The sequence below is a fragment of the Ursus arctos genome, unplaced genomic scaffold, assembly GCF_023065955.2.
Source record: "Ursus arctos isolate Adak ecotype North America unplaced genomic scaffold, UrsArc2.0 scaffold_26, whole genome shotgun sequence".
In the NCBI taxonomy this organism is placed as follows: Eukaryota; Metazoa; Chordata; class Mammalia; order Carnivora; family Ursidae; genus Ursus; species Ursus arctos.
In genome coordinates, this window is record NW_026622941.1 from 39,912,611 (window position 1) to 39,932,850 (window position 20,240).

Below are 20,240 nucleotides of genomic sequence, written 5' to 3' on the forward strand. Positions count from 1 at the left end.
GAGAACTTTTGAGTAGAACCCATAGCAGATATTTGGGAACCTATTAGGTTCATGATATAAATTTATAGCGGGGTAATTACTTACAACTTTTTACCTTTTCCTGACTGATGTCTGAATTTAGCACTAGATAAAAGGAAACCAGTTCTGGGGGTAATCCAAGGTTGTGAATAGGTTTAGTTCTGATTCCCACAGACACTAATGATCCTAATTTTCTCTCTAAATAGTCTTTAGAAACTAGAGAAGGGGGCGCCTGGGTAGCGCAGTCGTTAAGCGTCTGCCTTCAGCTCAGGGCGTGATCCCGGCGTTCCGGGATCGAGTCCCACATCGGGCTCCTCCGCTGGGAGCCTGCTTCTTCCTCTCCCACTCCCCCTGCTTGTGTTCCCTCTCTCGCTGGCTGTCTCTGTGTCAAATAAATAAATAAAATCTTTAAAAAAAAAAAAAAAGAAAAAAAAAAAAAAGAAACTAGAGAAGGATGAGACCAAACGATTGTAATTTTTAAAATTTTAGGAGCCCTGCTTTGGGTCAAGTAATATCTTTCTCTCAAACTTGACTGTATCTCAGAATCATCGTGGAAATTTAAAAAAATATATATTATTTTTTAATCACTATCTCTGGGGATGGTACACAGACTCTAAAAAAAAAAACAGATTTGCTAATATTTTTCTAGACATAAAAACCGTGTTTGCCTGTAAGTGTCTAACAATATTTATGAAGTTATAATGATAAGGGCAAGTTCACAAGTATTGTCCTTTTTTTGTTGACTTCATTTTGCACTTAACTTTAGTTCTCTCTCTTCCTCTTTTCCCACTTGTGAAACTATTCAGCTACAAAACACCTTCACGTCTGATCTTTAAACCTCTGAAACATTAAAATAGCTGACTTAAATTACATAGCTGATCATGCACGACTAGTTTCTCTGTCTCAGTACTGTGCTATTGCTTAATTGCTTCACTACTTTTTGTTTCGTATGGATCTACCTAAATGTTTCTCTCTTCCTTTCTTCCGCCCTCCCCAACTTTTTTTCATTTCACAAAACAGAAACTCTGTATCCAATAACTCCCTACTCTCCCTTATCCTGATCCCTGGAAACTCCCATCCTACCTTCTGTTTTCTGTTTCTCTGAATTTGACTACTCTTGATAACTCATACAAGTGGAATCATATAGTATTTGTCTTTTATGACTGTCTTGTTTCACGAAGGATAATGTGTTCAGAGTTAATCCATGTTGTGAATCCATGTCAGAATTTCCTTCCTTTTTAAAGCTGAATAACGTTCCATTGTATGTATTATCACATTTTGTTTATTTATCTGTGGATGGGCACTTGGGTTGTTTCCACTTTCTGAATATTGTAAATAATACTGCTGTGAACATGGGTGCGCAGATAACCTTTTGAAATCCCTGCTCTCACTTCTTTTGGGTTTATAGCCAAGAGTGGAATTGCCGGATTAATGGTAATTCTGTTTAATTTTGTGAGAACTGCCATTTTGTTTTTGGTAGCAGATGTACCATTTTATGTCCCCACCAGCAGTACACAGGGTTCTAGCTTGTTTACATCTTCCCCAACACTTGTTGTTTTGTTTGCTTTTTCAATAGCTATCCTAATGGATGTGAGGACTTCCTTTGAAAGAGAAGAGCTACAACCTGTTTTTATTTTTAAATTTTAATTTAAAAAACCCTTTTTTGTGGAACACTTCATGAATTTGCATGTCATCCTTGTGTGGGGGCCATGCCAATCTTCTCTGTACCATTCCAATTTTAGTATATGTGCTACCGACGTGAGCGCTACAAACTGTTTTTATAAAGTCATAGAATTTTTAAATTTAAAGGAACCTTAATAACTGTCAGAACTAACCTCTATTCTTTGTACGTCCCACTTCATCAGTGATACCTACAAACATTCACTGTATGCCTGTCTTTCTTTTCCTATTAGACTCTGAGCCTGCTGGGATAATAATTGGGTTTTATTCTTGTATGTTTTTCCAACAACTAGCTCATTACCTTGATACGCTGTAGATTGTCTAGAAACAAATGATGTTAGTTTATAATTTTAAAAATACGTCAGATTTTTTCTTTTTTAAAATTAAATTTTTTAATTGAAGTATAGTTGACACACATTGTTCCATTAGTTTCAGGTGTACAACATAGTGATTTGAAAACTATATATAATGCTATATGTTCACCACAGGTGTAGCTACCATCTGTCACCATCTTCAGATGGGGAGGTTATCCTGGATCATCCAGGTGAGCCCTAGATGGCAGTCACAAGTATCCTTGTAAGGGGGAGGCAGAAGAAGGTTTCAGATAGAAGAGAGGGCGTTATGTAACGATGAGGGCAGAGATTGGAGTGATGTGGCAAGCCAAGGAATGCCTACACCTACCAGCAAGTGGAAAAGGCAAGGAACAGATTCTCCTCTAGAGCTCGTAGAGGGAGTGTGGCCTTGCTGTTACCTTGATTTCAGCCCAGCGATACTGGTTTTGGACTTCTAGGCTTTAGAACTATGACAGAATAAATGTCTGTTGTTTGAGCTACCAAGTTTGTGGTAATTTATTGTAACAGCCATGGGAAATTAATACAGAACCAAAGCAAGTCTTTGGGCCTTTTAGGTTCATTGTTCTCAACCACATTCTTTTTGTTGAAAGTCATTTACTCACTCTAAATAGACTTTTTTAATGTCATCTCTTTTTAGAAATTCAATAAAGAGGATATTTTATTTTAGGCTCTAGCTGACTGTTCTACAAAAGGTAACTGGAAATAATAGGCCATATATTTCTCTCTTTTTTCTTTTAGGGGTAAAATATCTAATGTATCTAAAATATCTAATATAAGTTGGGAAACAAGTAAGTAAATGTGGCTTATTTTTCTACTCCGGACAATTAAAAAAATAGGTTATTCTTAGAACCAGTTTAAGTTGTTTCTTTACTACTCATTTATCTGCTTACTACAAAAAAAAAAAAAAATCCCCCCACGTTTTTCAAATGTGTATTGTTTTGAAAATTAGTCCAGAAGGGTTTGTTTGGTGCATGCAAGAATCCGTTAGACCAAAGATAGGGAAGGTAAACATTTTGAAGGGAGAATAACATAGACAGGCAATTACTTGGGTGAAGCAAATAGGATAGAGCAGCTGAAAAGCTGAATGGTGACAAATTCCTGGAGCCAGGAAGACAGTGATTGATGTCCAGGGCCTTCTGGTGTATGAGTGGGGACTAGTGACCATCCCTCCTTGCTCTGCGGTAGGATCCCAAGAAACTGAGTCCTAGTAGTAAAGATGAGTGGAAAAAGACTTGCCTTTGTAGGAATTGCAACTTAGTTTCAAATTATTTCAGTACCTGAAATTAGTTTGAGGTAACATATGGGCCCTGGGACAAGTAAACAGATTCTCTTTGGAAATCTTCACAGATTACTCTCATTATCAGTTTTTTAAATAGGTTATTTAGTACACAATGAAAAAATAATTAGAAACCTGAGGGGAGGGGCGCCTGGGTGGCTCAGCCATTAAGTGTCTGCCTTCTGCTCAGGTCATGATCCCAGGGTCTTGGGATCGAGCCCCGCATCAGGCTCCCTGCTCTAGGGAGCCTTCTTCTCCCTCTCCCACTCCCTTGCTTGTATTCCCTCTCTCGCTGTCTCTCTCTGTCAAATAAATAAATAAAATGTTAAAAAAAAGAAAAAGAAACCTGAGGGGATGAAACAATAAGAATATGGAACAAGAAACATTAGATAGTAGAACAAATATACAGGAGATCAAAATATTGAAGTTACCACATTTAAAATAACTACTCTTCAAAAAATAAAAATAAAAAAATAAAATATTCTTAAAAGGTTCAAGGAAATAAAGACAACGTGGGGAAATTCAACAGATAACTGGCAAACTATTTTGTAATGCATATATTAGACCAGAAAAATGCAGTAATTGAAACTATGAACTCAATGTATGGTTTTAAAAACAGGGGCACCTTGGTGGCTCAGTTGGTTAAGCATCTACCTTTGGCTCTGGTCTTGATCCTGGGGTCCTGGGATTGAGCCCTGAATTGGGCTCCTTGCTCAGCAGGGAGTCTGCTTCTCCCTCTCCCTCTCCCTCTGCCCCTCCCCCTGCTTATGCTCATTCTCTCTCTCTCAAATAAACAAATAAATAAAATCTTTAAAAAAATAAAATGAAAACAGATTGATAGTATCTGAGAAGAATCAGTGAACTGCATTATAAATTAGAAGAAACTAAATCATGCATGGAAATTCAAAAGATTAGGAAATACAGAAAAGGAGGTGAAAGACCTAGAGGCAACAGAGATTAGGTATGTCATACGTGTAATGGGAACTCCAGAAGAAAAAGAATAAGGAAGAGTATTTGAGGAGATACTGTTGATAACTTCCCAAAATTCATGAAAACCATCAAGCCACAGATTCAGGAAGTACTACAAATCACAAGCAGAATAAATATAAAGAAATCCACACCTCATAACATCATAGTAAAATTTCTAGGAAACAAAGAAAATATAGCAGCCAGAGGAAGAAAATGTACAATTTTGAGGGTGCCTGGGTCGGTCAGTTGGTTAAGCATCTGCCTTCGGCTCAGGTGATGATCCTGGGGTCCTACGATCGAGCCCCGCATTGGGCTCCCTTCTCAGCGGTGAGCCTGCTTCTCCCTCTCCCTTTGCCGTTCCCCCCGCTTGTGCTCTCTGTCAGGTAAATAAATAAAATCTTAAAAAAAAATTTTTTTTTGGAAGGATCACAGACTTAGAGCTAACTTCTCAACAGGAACAATAGAGGTCAGAGGACAGTAGGGTGATATCTTTAAAGGTCTGAATAAAAATAACTGCTAGTCTGCAATTCTACATACATCATATACAGTGAAAATATCCTTCTAGAATGAAGCAGAAATAAGCACAATTTTAAAAAACAACAAAACACAAAAATAAAACCAAAAAGAAGTCATCACCATTGGAACCCCACTGAAAAAATCCTAAAGGTATTCCGAATACAGAAGAAAGATGACCCACTTGGACGGTTGGAGATGCAAGAAGGCATGAATAGCAAAGCAAACCGCAAATACATGGTCAAGTCTAAATGAATATTGATTGTATAAAACAATAGGAATGTTTTATTAGGGGGCGCCTGGGTGGCACAGCGGTTAAGCGTCTGCCTTCGGCTCAGGGCGTGATCCTGGCGTTCTGGTATCAAGCCCCACATCAGGCTCCTCCGCTGGGAGCCTGCTTCTTCCTCTCCCACTCCCCCTGCTGTGTTCCCTCTCTCGCTGGCTGTCTCTCTCTCTGTCAAATAAATAAATAAATAAATAAAATCTTAAAAAAAAAAAAAAAGAATGTTTTATTAGGATTTGAAAACACATAGAGAGGACGCCTGGGTGGCTCAGTCGGTTAAGCATCTGCCTTCGGCTCAGGTCATGATGCCAGGGTCCTGGGATCAAGTCCTGCATCGGTCTCCCTGCTCAACAGGAGTCAGCTTCTCCCTCTCCCTCTGCCCCTCCCCCTGCTTGTGCTCGCTTTCTCTCTCTCGCAAAAATAAATTAAAAAATACATCTTTCATTAAAAAAAAACAAACCCACACACAAAAAGAGAATGATGGGGTGCCTGGGTAGCTTAGTTGAGTGAGTGTCCAACTCTTGGTTTCGGCTCAAGTCATGAACTCATGGGCTGTGAGATCAAGCCCCATGTCTTGTTGGGCTCCCTGCTCAGTGCAGAGTCTACTTGAAGATTCTCTCCCTCTGCCCCTCCGCTGACTCTCTCTCTCTCTCTCTCTCTCACTCTCAAATAAATAACTTTTAAAAAACACGGAGAATTAGCATGCATGGTGGTCATGGCTTATAAGTTAGGAGGGACATAAGCTCCCTTGCTTTATCAAGGAAGAGGGGTAAAACTGCCAATTAATAGTAGAATTTTGCAAGTCAAAAATAGATGTTATAATCTCCAGGGAAGCTATTAAATTAAAAAAATAGTCACTACATGCTGCAACATGGATAAACCTGAAGAACATTATGCTAAGTGAAATAAGCTAGTCATAAAAATACAAATATCGGATTCCACTTACAGAAGGTATCTTCAGTAGTCAAAGTCACAGAAAGTAGAATGGTGATTGTTAGGAGTTGGGTGTTATGGGGTATAATGGGCTATGGGGAGTTGTTGTTTAATAGATACAGAGTTTTAATTTTGTAAGATGAAAAAGTTCTGGAGAGTAGTTGTATAATAATGTGACTAAACACGACTGAACTATATACACTTAGAAATGGTTAAGATGGTAAGTTTTATGCTGTGCTTTTTTTTTTTTTTACCAGAATAAAAAAAGAGAGAGACTAAACAAAAGAAAACTGTTCTGAATGTGGATATATTAATATTCAGCAAAGTAGACTTTAAGGCAAAAAAGCATGATTAGGGATAAAGGAGGGGCACTTCATAATGATAAACCATTTAATTTAACAAAAATAATTTTAATGATAGATTTAGATTTTTAAAAATTTTTATTTATTTGAGAGAGAGAGTACAGGCAGGGGGAGGGAGAAGCCGACTCTCTGTGGAGCAGGGAGCCTGATATAGGGCTTGATCCCAGGACCCTGAGATCAAGACCCTAGCCTAAGGCAGATGCTTAACGGACTGAGCCACCCAGGCACTCTTCTAATAACGGGTTTAAAACAAAGATTGACAGAAGTAAAAGGAGAGAAATATATAATTATAGTAGGAGATTTTAATACAGCTGTCTTAGTAACTGATAAAGCAATTAGATGAGGAATTAATAAGGATATAAAATACTTGAATGATATGACCAGCAAATGTGATATAATTGTCATAATTAGAACAGTATATCCTAACAACTAAGTCTATATATATATTTTTTATTTATTTATTTATTTATTTATTTATTTATTTATTTATTTATTTATTTCTTCTTTTTTTGTTTGTTTTTTTTAAAGTAAGCTACTGCCCAGCATGGAGCCCAATGCAGGGCTTGAACTCAAGACCATGAGATCAAGACCTGAACTGAGATCAAGAGTTGGACACTCAACTGACTGAGCCACCCAGACACCCCTGTTTATTACTTCTTAAGTGCATCTAGAACATTTTCAAAAATTAAGCACATACTGGGCCATACAGCAAATTACCACCATTTTTAGAGAATTAAAATCATACAGATTGTTATTTGACCATAGTGAACTTAAGCTAGTTATCCAAAAGTTAATTAGAAAGTCTCCAAATATTTAGGTATGACAAAATATACATCTAAATAACAGTTGGATAAAAAAAAAATCAAAATAGAAATTAGAAAATATTTTAAATAGAACAATAATAGAAATTTATACAAAGAACTTATAACATGCAGCTAAAACCATGTTTAGAGGGATTTTTATTTTTTATTTTTTTTTTAAAGATTTTATTTATTTACTTGACAGAGATAGAGACAGCCAGCGAGAGAGGGAACACAAACAGGTGGAGTGGGAGAGGAAGAAGCAGGCTCATATCGGAGCAGCCTGATGTGGGGCTCGATCCCATAACGCCAGGATCACGCCCTGAGCCGAAGGCAGACGCTTAACCGCGGTGCCACCCAGGCGCCCCTAGAGGGATTTTTAAAGTTTTTTAGCTTTAAATGTATGTACAAGAAAAAGAAGATAGGCTACCAATGAGTGAGCTAAGTTCTAAGTAAGTTAGGAAAAAAAACAGAAAATCAAATCCTCCCAAAAATGTAGAAGAGAGGAAATAAAATGATTCTTGAATAGTGGGACTCTAATATTTATGATATCTCTCCCTTTTCCTTGCTTTATCGTAGTTGTTAGTTCTCCAGTTGTCTAGAGGTAATAAAGCAGAAGAGTTAACTATGTGAGGTGATGAATGTGTTAATTGTTTTGGTCTTGGTCATTATTCCAACAATAGATATGTATAGCAGCTCATTACATTGTACACTTTAATTATATATAATTATATTTGTCAATTTCTCAGTAAGGTTGGGAGGGGGAAAAAAGTGATGAAGCAAACATTTTGGTCTTGTTTTCTGGTCTCAAAGGAAAAGGTCTTAGCATTCACCATTACGTTGATGTTTGCCGTATGGTTTTTGTAGATGCCCTACATAGAAAGCCCACAAAATGTAAACTATTAGAATTAGTGATTTTAACAATGTCGCTGGATATAAAATCATTCTACAAAAATCAGTCACACTTATACCAGCAGTAAGTCATTAGAAAATGAAATTTAGGGGCGCCTGGGTGGCACAGCGGTTGAGCGTCTGCCTTCGGCTCAGGGTGTGATCCCGGTGTTGTGGGATCGAGCCCCACATCAGGCTCCTCTGATATGAGCCTGCTTCTTCCTCTCCCACTCCCCCTGCTTGTGTTCCCTCTCTCGCTGGCTGTCTCTATCTCTGTCAAATAAATAAATAAAATCTTAAAAAAAAATAAAAATAAATAAAAAATTAAAAAAAAAAGAAAATGAAATTTAAAAACAGATGCCATTTACAATTATACCAAAAATATAACATAGAAATAAATTCAATGAAATATAGGTAACAACACTATTAAAAAATGATAAAGCATCATTGGAAGAAATGAAAGAACACTTAAATCAAAGGGTATACCATATTCATGGATTGGAAGACTCAATATTTTGAAGACAACTGTCCTCCGAAATGGATTTATAGATTTAATGCAATCCTCATAAAAACCCCCAACATTATTTTTTTAAGTTTATTGATTTTTTTTTTTTTTTTTAGTAATCTCTACACCCAACGTGGGGCTCAGACTCACAACCCCAAGATCAAGAGTTGCATGATTTTCTGACCGAGCCAGCCAGGCACCCCCCCCAACCAATGTTATTTTTTGTGCAAATTGACAAAGTGATTCTGAAATGTATATGATAATGCAAAGATCCAAGAATAGCTGAAGAATTCTTAACAACATGGTCAGTAAACTCGTTGAATTCGATACCAAGAGTTATCGTAAAGCTACACTAATGAAGACAATATGGTATTACCATAAGACAGAAATACAGACAAATGAAACAGAGAGGCCAGAAACAGAGCTATTCATGTATGGAGATTTTATTTACCTAAAAGGTAATACTGCAGAGCTTTGAGGAAAAGGTGATCTTTTTTCACTTTGAAATCCATATGGAAAAAAATAACTCTTTCCTTTACTTCATACCTGTAAAGCAATTCACGGTTTAGGTTATAGACCTAAATGTGAAAGGTAAAATAATAATGCTTATAAAGGATAATTTAGAAGAATATCTTTAAGACCTCAGAGAAGGAAGGATTCTTTCTTTTTAAACCTTTTTTCCTTAATAGCATTTTTAAAATGTCTCAATGGAGTTTGTTTTTAAGAGCAGTTTTAGGTTTACAGCAAAGTGGAGGAGAAGGTACAGATTTCCTATATATCTCCTACCCCCAAACATAGGTAGCCTCCCCCATTATCCATATCCTCCACCAGAGTGACACATTTGCTACAATGGGTAAACCTACATTGACACATTATTATCACCCAAAGTCTATAGTTTACATTAGGATTCTCTCTTGGTGTTGTACGTTTTTTGGATTTGGACAAATGTTTAATGACATGTATCCACTATTATAGTATCATACAGAGTAGTTTCACTTCTCTAAAAATCCTCTCTGCTCTGCTTATTAATCTTTCAGTCCGTTTAACCCCTGGCAACTACCTTTTACTGTTGCTATAGTTTTGCCTTTTCCAGAATGTCATATAGCTGGAATCATACAGTATGTAGCCTTTTCACATTGACTTCTTTCAATTAGTAATAAGCATTTAAGTTTCCTCTATGTCTTTTCATGGCTTGTTAGCTAGTTTCTTTTTAGCACTGAATAGCATTCCATTGTATGGATGTACCACAGTATATGTATCCATTCATCTACTGAAGGACATCTTAGTTGGTTCCAATTTTTGGCAGTTATAAATAGAGTTGATATGGGTATTAAGGAGGGCATGTGTTATGATGAGCACTGGGTGTTATATGCAACTAATGAATCGTTGAACACTACATCAAAAACTAATGATGTCCTATACAGGGGCTAACTGAACATAATAATAATAAAAGATAGATAGATAGATAGATAGATAGATAGAGAGTTGATATAAACATCCATGTGCAGGTTTTTGTGTGGGCATAAATTTTCATCTCCTTTGTGTAAATACCAAAAAGAGTGATTGCTGGATCTCATGGTAAGTTCTGTAAGAAACTGCTGAACTGTCTTCCAAAGTGCCTGTACCATTTTGCTTTTTTACCAGCAATGGATGAGAGTTTCTGTTGTTCCACATCCTTGCTAGCAGTTAGTGTTGTCAGTGTTCTGGATGTGGGCCATTCTAAGAGATGTGTAGTGGTATTTCATTGTTTTTTTTTTTTAATTTTTTAAAAAATATTTTATTTATTTATTTGACAGAGAGAGAGACAGCCAGCGAGAGAGGGAACACAGGCAGGGGGAGTGGGAGAGGAAGAAGCAGGCCCCAGCAGAGGAGCCTGATGTGGGGCTCGATCCCAGGACCCCGGGATCACGCCCTGAGCCAAAGGCAGATGCTTAACGACTGAGCCACCCAGGCGCCCCGATTGTTTTAATTTACATTTCCTTCACGACATATGACGTGAAGCATATTTTTATATGCTTGTTTGCCATCTCTGTACTCTTCTTTGGTGAGATGTCTGTTAAGATCTTAGGCCCATTTTAAATTGTGTTGTTTCTTATTGTTGAATTTCAAGAATTCTTTGGGGGCGCCTGGGTGGCACAGCGGTTAAATAAATAAAAAAAAATTTTTTTTTAAAGATTTATTTATTTATTTATTCGACAGAGACAGAGACAGCCAGCGAGAGAGGGAACACAAGCAGGGGGAGTGGGAGAGGAAGAAGCAGGCTCACAGCGGAGGAGCCTGATGTGGGGCTCGATCCCACAACGCCGGGATCACGCCCTGAGCCGAAGGCAGACGCTTAACCGCTGTGCCACCCAGGCGCCCCTTAAAGATTTTATTTATTTATTTGACAGAGACAGCCAGCGACAGAGGGAACACAAGCAGGGGGAGTGGGAGAGGAAGAAGCAGGCTCCTAGCGGAGGAGCCTGATGTGGGACTCGATCTGAGAACGCTGGGATCACGCCATGAGCCAAAGGCAGACGCTTAACGACCGCCACCCAGGCGCAAATAAATAAAATCTTAAAAAAAAAAAAAAAAAGAGCTCTTTGTATATATTGAGTAATAGTCCTTTATCAGATGTCTTTTGGAAATATTTTCTCCTAGTCTGTGGCTTGTCTTTTCATTCTCTTGACAGTGTCTTTTACAGAGCAGGCAGTTTTAATTTTAATGAAATCCAGCTTATCAAGTCTTCCTTTCATGGATTGTGCCTTTGGTGTTACATCTAAAAAGTCATTATAAAACCCAAGGTTATCTAGATTTTATCCTATGTTATCTTCCAAGATATAGTTTTGCAGTTTACACTTAGGTCTGTGATCCATTTGGTGTTAATTTTTGTGAAGGATGTAAAGTCTGTATCTCGATTCATTTTTTGCATGTGGATGTCTGGTGGTTCTAGCACCATTGTCGTAAAGACTTTCTTACATCCGTTGTATTGCCTTTGTTCCTTTGTCAAAGATCAGTTGCCTTAAATATGTGTCAGTCTATTTCTGGGCTTTCTGTTCTGTCCCATTGATTTTTTTGTCTGTTTTTTTCACCAATACTACACTGCCTTGATTACTGTAGCTCTATAATGTGTCTCGAATTCATGTAGTGTCAGTTCAACATTGTTCTCCTTCAATATTGTATTGACTATTCTGTGTCTTTTGCCTTTCCATATATATTTTTGAATCACTTTGTTGATATCCAAAAATAAGTTGGTGGAATTTTGGTTGGGATTGCATTTACTCTATAGACTAAGTTGGGAGGAACTGACATCTTGACAATATTGAGTCTTTCAATCTACAAACATAGAATGTCTCTCATTTATTTAGTGCTTTCCTTTTTTTTCTTAGAGTTTTATAGTTTTACTCATATAGGTCTTATGCATATTTTGTTAGATTTACATGTAGGTATTTCATTTTGGGGGTGCTAATGTAAATGGTATTGTGTTTTTCATTTCAAATTCAAAACACTTCTTTGTTGTTTTTATATGGGAAAGTGATTGACTTTTTTTTATATTAGCCTTGTATCCTGCAACCTTGCTATAATCACTTAAAAATTCCAGGAGTTTTTAATAACGTTTATTTTTTTAACTTGTTATTGAAAATTTTAAGCTTATGAAAAATGGAATAATACAATGGACTCCCAAATACTCATAACTCAAGTCCAATAATTAACAACACATGGCCATTCTTTTTTGTCTATACTTTAATCCACCCCCAGTGGATTATTTTGAAGCAAGTTTCTGACATCATCTCAGGGAAAGAGATTTTGGTAGACATAAAAAGCACTGATCATAAAGGAGAAGAATTAGTGTCAGTGCAGTAATACATTAAAATTAAGAACTAGGGACGCCTGGGTGCTCAGTCAGTTAAGCATCTGCCTTCAGCTCAGGTCATGATCCCAGGATCTGGGATGGAGTCCCACATGGGGCTCGCTGCTCAGAGGGGAGTGTACTTCTCCCTCTCCCTGCCGCTCCCCCTGCTTGTGTGCACGTGCGCATGTTCTCTCTCTCTGACAAATAAATAAATAAAATCTTTTTAAAAAATTAAGAACTTCTCTTTATCAAAAGTCACAGTTAAGAGAGTTAACAGGCAAGGCACGGAATGGGCGAAGAAATTTGTATCATGTTTAAATGATAGAGAACGACTACAGATAATAAGGAAAAGACAATTCTCCCTCCAAAAACTGGGCAAGAGTAGGAAAGAGAATAACGGTTAATAACATACTGTAAAGGCACTCAGTCTCTTTACAAATAAGCGAAATGCAAATTGAAACAATGAGATACTATTACTCTTGCACTGGAATGGCTAAAATTGAAATGATTAACAATACCAAAAGTGTGAGTATATGGAGTAATAGAAACTTTCAAAAACTGCTAGTGGAAGGTTTAAATTGGTACAACTACTTTGAGAAGCTGTTGGACATATGTACTAGAATTGAAGATATGCATACCTATGACTTAGTTCTGTTCTTGAGTATTCAATAGAAATGCATTCCCAGGTACACCAGGAGCTTTGTACAAGAATATTCAAAACAGCATTGTTTATGTTGGCCAAAAACTAGAAGCAACCCAATTGTCCATCATTTGTCTAGCAGAAAGCCCAACTGTTTGTCCATCAGTTGTGTAGCAGAATAAACAATGACGTAATCATACAATGAAATGTTATTCAAGGAAAATGGACAAACTACATTTACTTGCAAAAATATGCATGAATCTTACGCAGTGTTGAGCAAAACAATCCATGCACCAGAAATAAAATACGTACAGAATTATTCCTTTTATAATAAGATAAAAGTAAAACCATACCATAATATTTAGGTATATCTCCTTCAGTGGTATCAGCTATGAAGAAAAGAAGTTTGGAGGATGGTCCTTTTGGTGAATGGGGAGAGATAATATGAGAGGGGGATATGAGGAAGACTTCTGGGGTACTAGCAGTTTTATTTCTTAACCTGGGTAGTAGTATTTGAGTGCTTGTTTTGTGATAAATTATTAAGATGTGATACTTTATGTGTGTGTGCGCACTATAAATGTGTTATATTTCACAATGAAAATTTTCACTTTTTTTTCTAAGATTTATTTATTTATTTGAGAGAGAGTGACTGCAGGTGGGGGAGAGGGCATGGGGAGAGGAGAGAGAATCTCAAGCAGACTCTGTGCTGAATGTGGAGCCTGATGTGGGCTTGATCTCACAACCCTGAGATCATGACCTGAGCCGAAATCAAGAGTTGGATGCTTGGGGCGCCTGGGTGACACAGAGGTTAAGCGTTTGCCTTCGGCTCAGGGCGTGATCCCGGAGTTCTGGGATCGAGCCCCACGTCAGGCTCTTCCGCTATTAGCCTGCTTCTTCCTCTCCCACTCCCCCTGCTTGTGTTCCCTCTCTTGCTGGCTGTCTCTCTCTCTGTCGAATAAATAAATAAAATCTTAAAAAAAAAAAAAAAAGAGTTGGATGCTTAATCCACTGAACCACCCAGGCACCCCCACAGTAAAAAATTTTTTTAAAAAAATGTTTTATTAGGACAAAATGAGCTTAAGTGTGTTTTAGTTAATGTATGTCTTACCTTCACAAGTGTAACACTTAAAAGCTAGTATCTGCATTGTGGTAATTGTAACAATTATTTGGAAATAGAAATATTTGTAATCATAGTAGATAACTGATACATAATTTTTCCAGTTTTAAGAAAGAAGAAGCAGACAGATTTAATTCTTACTTGCATGAAGGCTAATGAATAGAGTGACAGATTTTGAAGTGCTGTGTGGTTTTATGAGACAGGTTTGTTTTGTTAGAGATAGATTATGCAATTAGGATTACCTGTTCATTTCTGTACTTTGAAGCACAGAGATTGAGATGGGCTGGAAAAGGAAGATATTCACTGGTTTACAGTGCTAGAAGAAACATCCAATGACAAAAGAATATCTCTCAGATCTAATTGAAATTAGTTCTACATATGAAATGAAACACACTGTTTAAAAAATTATTTCCTTCTCCTCACTCTCCGGATTCTCAGGAATTCTACCAGCTAGTCTATACTGAGCTTAGTAATTAAAGATTTGTTTGCCTTGTAAGTATCATAGTTCTTTAATATTTTAATTTCATTGACTTATTGGAATTGAGTTTCTTTCCTAAAATAGCTGCTAGAATTCTTTTTTTTTTTTTTAAGATTTTATTTATTTATTTGACAGAGAGAGAGCACAAGCCGGGGGGAGTGGCAGGTGGAGGGAAAGGGAGAAGCAGACTCCCCGCTGAGCAGCGAGCCCCATGTGGGACTCCATCCCAGGACCCTGGGATCATGACCTGAGCCGAAGGCAGACACTTAACTGACTCCGAAGGCAGACACTTAACTGACTGAGCCACCCAGGCACCCCAAGCTGGTAGAATTCTTGAGAATCTGAAGGACAGTGAGGAGTAGGATCTAATTTTTTTTTTTAATGGTACATTCAGTTAACCCAATCCATCCTAAGTCCAGAACTATGGCATATATTGTATAATATACAGGAATTAACAATCTCATTGAGTAGAGAAATTTTATTGAAATCTAAAAATGAGGGTTTGACTTGTAAGAGAGACAGAAAATAGGCCCCCCCTTTTTATTTTAACTTTATTTATTTATTTGACAGAGTGAGAGCACAAGCAGGGGAAGTGGCAGGCAGAGGGAGAAGCAGGCTCCCCGCTGAGCAGGGAACCTGCTGCAGGACTCAGTCCGAGGACCCTGGGATCATGACCCGAGCAGAAGGCAGACACTTACCCGACTGAGCCACCCAAGCGCCCCAGAAAATAGGCCCTTGGTAGCTAAAACTGTGTTTTTCTTTAGACTCAAGTGACCAGCTCACACAGAGGCATTTTATAAGACTTGATTCATTTGCAGACTGATTTTCTGGTTTTTAGATTATCCAGAATCCTTGCTTTCTCTTTTTTCTCCTGTTTTTACTGGCTGTTCATCTTTTAACCACATCACAATTTATTTTTTTTCTTTTAAAGATTTTATTTATTTGAGAGAGAGAGAGAAAGAGACAGCATGAGTGGGAGGGGAAGATGGGAAGGGAGAAGCTCTCAAGCAGACTCCATGCTAAGCGCGGAGCCCCATATAGGGCTCAGTCCTGCAACCCTGAGATCATGACCTGAGCTGAAACCAAGAATCAGCTCCCAACCAACTGCGCCACCCAGGTGCTCCACAATTTATTTTTACCTTTCCCTAAAAGCAGGGAGAGATTAGCAAGTAGAAACATAAAACTCTTGAGAGTCTTTCTCGCTACTTGGAAATAAAGATTTAACTACATATTTAATTTTTATTCTATTTTAGTGCCCCATTCCATTAAAAATTAGTTTGCAAGTTGGCTGTAAATAGATATCAAAATAATCATCATGTGGCTTCATAATTTTTTAAAGTAACTATTTGAATTCATGTAATCTCTGGAACTATATACAAGATATTGTAAGTAAGACATTAGTTCAGAGATGATCTAGAATCAGCAAAGAATGTGTAGTGATCTTAGTAATTGAGGATTTATGTGTGTTCTTTTTAAAAAATCATAGTTCTCAAATGCTTTAATTTTTTTAATTTATGAAATTGAGTTTTTTTTCCCTGGAAAAGCTGGTAGAATTCCTGAGACTCTGAAGGACAAGAAGGAGTAAGAAAGAATTTTTTTTAAGCTATGCATTTAATTTCATATGTGGGAGAACTAATTCCAAACTAATGGAAGATGGCATTGAGACAGAAGAGGTTGAGCATTAAAATCAATATCATTGCCTCCTGGCGGTTCTCTAGAGTACATTACTAAAAAGGTTTTCGAAAGGTGGATAGAATTTCCTATCTAATCACCATTCACGGAGGAATGTATTATTTGAACCAGTAAACCTTTTAAACAAGACCCTCAAGAATTCTTGGAACTTAAAAAAAAGCTTATTCTGTTGCACTTGATGGAAATCTAGGAACATCTATTGGTGAGAGTAAGGTAGGCTTTAATTGCTTGTTAATAAAAATCCCGACTTTCCGGCAAGCTCTACCTGGAAAAATCAAAACTCATTCTAGAAGTTTAGAAATTTCCCAGTGTAACTGTTTTGTCCTTTAAGAAGAGGCACAACATCCTTCAGAATGTAGTTGAAGAAGCACTCAAAGGGGCAAAGTAAAGAAAAAAATTAATCAGCTGTTAAGGCCAAATGACAAATGATGGAAAATAAAGCAGGAAAATAAAAGGCCACTTCCTTTCATTGAAGACCCACTTAGCAGATCGGTAGTTGAAGTGTGGATTTTTCTGAACATGTATAACATAGCAGTAGTCATCTGAGATGCCTAGGAAGGCCTATTGCTAAAACTGTAAGTCTGTATCCTTGCAGTCTACTGAGAAGATTTTTGTGGTTGGCCATCAGCAACCAAGGTGGAAACTTTTTTTTAAGATTTATTTATTTATTTATTTATTTGAGAGAGAGAGAATGTGCACACTCATGAGCCAGGGGAGGGGCAGATGGAAAGGGAGAAGCAGACTCCCCGTTGAGCAGGGAGCTTGACGCGGGACTTGATCCCAGGATTCTGGGATCATGACCTGAGTCGAAGGCAGATGCTTAAGTGACTGAGCCACCCAGGCGCCCCGCACAAATACATTTTAAAGAAATTTCTGATTGGGGTGCCTGGGTGACTCAGTTGGTTAAGCATCTACCTTCAGCTCAGGTCTTGATCCCAGGGTCCTGGGATCGAGTCCCACATCGGGCTCCTTGCTCAGCGGGGAGTCTGCTTCTCCCTCTGCCTGCCTCTCCCCCTGCTTGTGTTCTCTCTCTCCATCCCCTCTCACTCTCTGACAAATAAATAAATCTTTAAAAAATTTTTCTGATTAAAAAAGATGTTAAGAAAACAGCATTTTTTCTTATGTAAATTTTAAAATGTAGGGATCCCTTACTGAGATTTCAAATTAATTCCTACAATAAATATTTGGTAAACACCTACCATGAACCAAGTTAGGCATTGAGGATACACTGGTGAACAAGACTTCTATGGTTTCTGCTCTCTTAGAGTTTTATAGTCTAGTGCCAGAGATCAGTAAAAAAAAAATCATCTCAATAGGATAGCAACTGTGCATTAGTTTATTAAATTGCACAGTACTGTATACATATACTAGCCCCCCACAATAAACTACTATGAGGTGGGGATTTTTAAAAGCTCTACTACTTAGGGTCCTAAAAGGTTTAGCAGAGCTAATATTATGAACACACAGTAAGGCTCTTTGAAAGTACTGAAGTGAATTCAATCTGATTATGAACAGGTTGTCTACATTGTTGGAAAAGCCTATCCCCCAAATTCCAGGTTGCTTACAGTAGAGAGAAGTATAGAGGGGACTCAAACCCAGGCATGGATTCTTATAGGAGCTACTGAATTTGTATCTTAGAATTTAACAACTAAAAATTTATGATTTTAGATTGTTTATATGTTTTTCCATTAACATAGATGATGGCAAATTACTGTACTATCCCTTCTGACAAGTGAATAGAAAGATGGAATTATAATCCCTGCCAGAATACTTTAATTTTACATTGATGAGAAAAATCAGTCATGGTACCATTTCTTACTCAAAGTCACACAATAAGAACCCTACAGCAGAATCAAGGACAGAGTCCAAGCTTAATGCCATTCAACCTTAGTGCTGAACTCCCCAATCATACTAGTTCTCAAGTTGCCATTATTTTAACAGTACCTTGATATATCACCTTTCTTCTAAGGATCTCGGGTTCTTGTTATTGCTGACTGATATTCCTTACACATGCATAAAACAAGCTGGATAACAAAATTGTTCATATTTCACCATGGTCAAAGAGAGGTCATAGAGGTAAGATCCTCCAATTAAACGCAAGTAAGCCCACAGGTGAGAAAGCCTAGATGTGCAGATAACCTAACAAGCGTGATGATCGCTTATCATATTTTCTCAAGTGTATCAACTTCCTCTTAAAAATTAAAAGGTAGACAGACTCAGGAGAAGAGTAAGTGCCAATTCTTACAGAAATGTATCTCACGAACAATTAAATAACCTAAGGTTCTCCTTTAGCCTAAACACAGCCAATCAGTACTCAACAACCTAAAAGAAAATAACCAGTTTCTTGAAGCTGTTTTTTCTCATGACAGTTTTGAGAATAATCCACACATAAATCACCAATAAAATGGCAAGTGGAGTTCAGTTTCTTCATGTGCCCTAATGACAAATACGGGGACAGGGGAAGAAAGTTACCATCACAGACATGAATAGCTAAAGTTCAGAATGTATTCACAACTTTGAAACTGAAGAGGTCACCAACTTCAGTTTCTTAGGTCATAATTTTCTCTTCTGCCAGTTTACCACCTAAGCTTGGAAGAATTATGACTGTTTTTGTAAGAAAAAGGATATATATAAAAAAAAGAAAATGTGTAAATAAGAATCAGGCTTGGAAGGGGAGCAAATCCTAGATGGGAAATTTAGAAAAACAACTGTCAAAATGCCATTTTGTAAGATGTCTAGTACAGACGGGTATAGCCTTCTGAAATGCTAACACTCTTTTATATTTATTTCTTTAAAAGTTATTTAAGAAACTTCCATCTTGGGATGCCTGGGTGGCTCAGTCAGTTAAGCGTCTGTCTTCGGCTCGAGTCATGATCCCAGAGTCCTGGGATCAAGTCCCGGCTCCCTGCTCAGTGGGGAGTCTGCCTCTCCCTCTCCCTCTGTCCCTCCCCCCACTCCTGCTCTCACACGCATTGTCTCTCTCAAATAAATAAAATCTTTAAAAAATTAAAAAAAATTATTTGTGGTAAAACTTATATAAGATTTACCATTTTAACCATTTCTAAGTGTACAGTTAAGTGGCATTACGTATACTCACATTCTCTGCAACCATCACCACTGTTTATCTCCACAACTTTTTCATCTTGCCGCACTGAAACTCTGTACCTATTAAACAACTCGCCGTTTCCTTCTTCCCCCCAGCCCCTAGCAACCACCACCCTACTTTCTGTATTAATTTGACTATTCTAGGTACATCATATGAATAGATTCATATAGTATTTGTCATTTTGTGACTGACTGAATTTACTTAGCTTGATATTGTCAAGGTTCACCCATATTGTAGCATATGTCAGAATTTTCTTCCTTTTTAATGCTGAATAATATTCCTTTGTGTGTGTGCATACATAAACACAACATTTTCTTTATCCATTCATCTATTGATGGACACTTAAGAGTTGTTTCTATATCTTGGCTATTGTGAATAATTCTGCTATAGACATAGATATATAAATATTTGTTTAGGTTGCTGCTTTCAGTTCTCTTATGTATATACTCAGAAGTGGAATTGCTTGGTCTTGTAATAATTCTGTGTTTAATTATTTAAGGAACCACAATCCATATAGCTTTCCACAGCAGCTATACCATTTGACGTTCCCACCAGCAGGGTATGAGGATTCCTATTTCTCCATGTGCTTGTCGACACTTGTTCTCTTTCTCTCTTTCCCTTCCTCTCTCCCTCTTTCTTTTGTCGATGGTCATTCTGATAGGTGTGAATATAATCAGAACTTTCATCCAAATGAATTATAAAACATTCAATAAAATACAGCCTTCAGGTTAAATTATAAATTATCAACAGAATCAGACCTTGTTTCAAAGTTTGTTAAGATATGTGTATTGA

The 20,240-nt window shown here is 37.4% G+C and overlaps 1 protein-coding gene and 1 non-coding gene across 3 annotated transcripts in view; one reads left to right on the plus strand and one right to left on the minus strand.

Annotated features, from left to right (window-relative positions):
- The window catches only part of SPATS2 (spermatogenesis associated serine rich 2), a 136,817-nt gene that overhangs the window by 76,756 nt on the left and 39,821 nt on the right, over window positions 1-20,240 (plus strand). The gene's annotated exons all lie outside the window — the stretch shown is intronic.
- On the minus strand, window positions 1,678-1,784 carry LOC113258118 (U6 spliceosomal RNA). The gene has a single exon (XR_003317132.1). It is a non-coding gene; the product is annotated as a U6 spliceosomal RNA (small nuclear RNA).